This window comes from Rattus norvegicus, chromosome 13 (genome assembly GCF_036323735.1).
Source record: "Rattus norvegicus strain BN/NHsdMcwi chromosome 13, GRCr8, whole genome shotgun sequence".
NCBI lineage: Eukaryota > Metazoa > Chordata > Mammalia > Rodentia > Muridae > Rattus > Rattus norvegicus.
The window spans coordinates 1,972,275-1,975,401 of NC_086031.1; the positions used below are offsets into that span (position 1 = coordinate 1,972,275).

General features: G+C 41.1%; 1 pseudogene; it reads left to right on the forward strand.

Annotated features, from left to right (window-relative positions):
• The first annotated feature begins 869 nt into the window (after positions 1–869).
• On the forward strand, positions 870–2,012 carry LOC108352631 (glyceraldehyde-3-phosphate dehydrogenase pseudogene; annotated as a pseudogene).
• The last annotated feature ends 1,115 nt before the right edge of the window (positions 2,013–3,127 follow it).

Below are 3,127 nucleotides of genomic sequence, written 5' to 3' on the forward strand. Positions count from 1 at the left end.
TTCAGCCCTAGGTAACCAGCATCTATATTTCCAAAGATGCACAGAAGGTTATATATCCACAGATTCATAAATTTTAGTATATTACAGGAATGGCCTGAATAGACTTTTCAGACTCTCAAAGTACCCTCTGAAACATTACAGAGTAGGGCAGGCCTCAGTCTTCTATGTTTCTTTCAGAATTCTTATGTTCTTAGCTTCTGCAACAGCAGTCCATCAATATTTGAAAACATTCTGGCTTTTCCAGTTCAATGCTCCAAATAATTCCAACACTGTCTCCCAAAACAACATGATCAGGTCTCTCATAGTATTGTGTCACTTTTGTCTACCAGTTTTTGTCATAATTTGCTTTCTGTTGCTGTTTAAACAACATGGACAAAAGGTATTTGGGAAGAAAGGGTGTATTTTATTTCATACTATCAGGTCACAGTTCATCATTGAGGTAAGTCATGGTTGGAATTCACTGACAATCTGAAACAAAAATAGATAAATGCTGATTTTTATTTTACTCCTTTACTTTCATTTTAATATACTGAACCGAAGGTTTTGAACTATCCTTGACTAAGACAACCATAATGAAATAAAGTTCAATATTAAAAAGAAAGCAGATTTTTTAACTGGTAAATAGAAGATTAACTTAATATAGAATGGAGGAGAAGGAAAACACAGAACTGGCCTCAGCTTCATCTGGCTCCAGGGGTCAAATACCTCAGAATTCATAGAAACCAAGGTTCATAGATTGTTGAAGCTTATATATTTATTTATTCATTTGCTTACTTACTTACTTATTTATTTTTGTATCAAGAAAAATCCTGGCTCTCTGTTCCTCCCTGTTCCAGAGACAGCCGCATCTTATTGTGCAGTGCCCGCCTCGGAGCATAGACAAGATGGTGAAGGTCAGTGTGAGCGGATTTGGCCACATTGGACGCCTGGTTACCAGGGCTGCCTTTTCTTCTGACAAAGTGCAGATTGTTGCCATCAACAACCCCTTCATTGACCTCAACTACATAGTCTACATGTTCCAGTATGACTCTACCCATGGCAAGTTCAACGGCACAGTCAAGGCTGAGAATGGGAAGCTTGTCATCAATGGGAAGAACATTACCATCTTCCATGAGAGAGATCCAGGAAACATCAAATGGGGTACACTGGTGCTGAGTATGTCGTGGAGTCTACTGTGAATCTTCAACACCATGGAGAAAGCTGGGGCTCACCTGAAGGGTGGGGCCAAAAGGGTCATCATCTCCGCCCCTTCTGCTAATGCTCCCATGTTTGTGGTGGGTATGAACCACGAGAAATATGACAACTCCCTCAAAATTGTGAGCAATGCATACTGCACCATCAAATGCTTAGCCCCCTGGCCAAGGTCATCCATGACAACTTTGGCATCGTGGAAGGGCTCATGACCACAGTCCATGCCGTCACTCCCACTCAGAAGACTGTGGATGGCCCCTGTGGAAAGCTGTGGCGTGATGGCCGTGGGGCAGTCCAGTTCATCATCCCTGCATCCACTGGTGCTGCCAAGGCTGTGGGCAAGGTCATCCCAGAGCTGAACGGGAAGCTCACCGGCATGGCCTTCTGTATTCCTACCCCCAATGTATCTGTTGTGGATCTGACATACTGCCTGGAGAAACCTGCCAAGTATGTTGACATCAAGAAGGTAGTGAAGCAAGCGTCTGAGGGCCCAATAATGGGCATCCTGGGCTACACTGAGGACCAGTTTGTCTCCTGCGACTTCAACAGCAACTCCCACTCTTCCACCTTTGATGCTGAGGGTGGCATTGCTCTCAATGATAACTTTGTAAAGCTCATTTTCTGGTATGACAATGAATACGGCTACAGCAACAGTGTGGTGGACCTCATGGCCTACATGGCCTCCAAGGAGTAAGAAACCCTGGACCACCCAGCCCTGCAAGGATACTGAGAGCAAGAGAGAGGCCCTCAGTTGCTGAGGAGACCCCATCCCAACTCAGCCCCCAACACTGAGCATCTCCCTCACAATTCCATCCCAGACCCCATAATAACAGGAGGGGCATAGGGAGCCTTCCCTTTTCTCTTGAATACCATCAATAAAGTTCGCTGCACCCTAAAAAAAAAAAAAAAAGGAAAAATCCTAGGAGAATCAAAGCTATTCATTTTGTAAAGTATATACACCTATATCTGGGGACTAGAAGGACGGCTCAATGGATAAAAATGCTTGTTGTTCAAAAATAGTAACCAGAAATTAAATCCTTAGCAGTCCTGTGCAAAGCTTGAGATAAAATTTCATGTCATGTTCTTATAGCTATTGGGAGCAGATGATGTCCAAGAAGAGGTTTTTGAAGACCAGACAAGCTAACCAGCTAAAACAGCAAGTTCTTCATTCACCATGATGCATGAAGGCACCCAGTATCCTCTGGCCTTGGCATGAATGTATGTGCATTTATACATTCATGTTCACACACACCACCCCCCCCACACACACACATTCAGTACTAAAACCCATGAGGATGGATCTGAATAAATTGTACTTTCTATTACATACTTTCTATAACAGTTGGGAAGGTTATGATCATTCAGTACTTCCATGGCCTGAATTCTCATTTTAAGTCTAGTAATTCCTTAAAATGCTGGTGAAATACTGTAAAATTGGGGATACCAGTGTCCATTGTATAGTGCTATGCTAGTTACCCTTCAGTAATGTTTGAAAGGAAGAAAAGAGGCTCTTCATTAATTCTTGCCCAGTGCCTAAAATTCTCTGAGTGTTCTGTAAATGCATGTTAAGTGGACACTGAAACTTTCACTAAGTTAAATCTCAGTTCAATAATAATTGTTTACTTTTTATTGATCACCCTTTATTAATGTTCTTTCTGTAGGCCTTACATAATAGACCAAATTGATTTTAATAAAAATGTGCATTGACTAAGGCAAAATGTCAATTTTCTGCCTTGGATACAATCTCTCAGTCATTAAGGAACATTATAATTTCATGAAGTCAAGTCATTCACTTTAATGAAAAATACCTTTAATTTGACCTTCATATAATTCTGGAGGGTATTGAGTCAAGATTAAACACTGAATCACTTTAATCAAAAGCACTATTTGGAATTAATAAATAAAACATTCCTCCAAATGTTGCATGTATATGTTC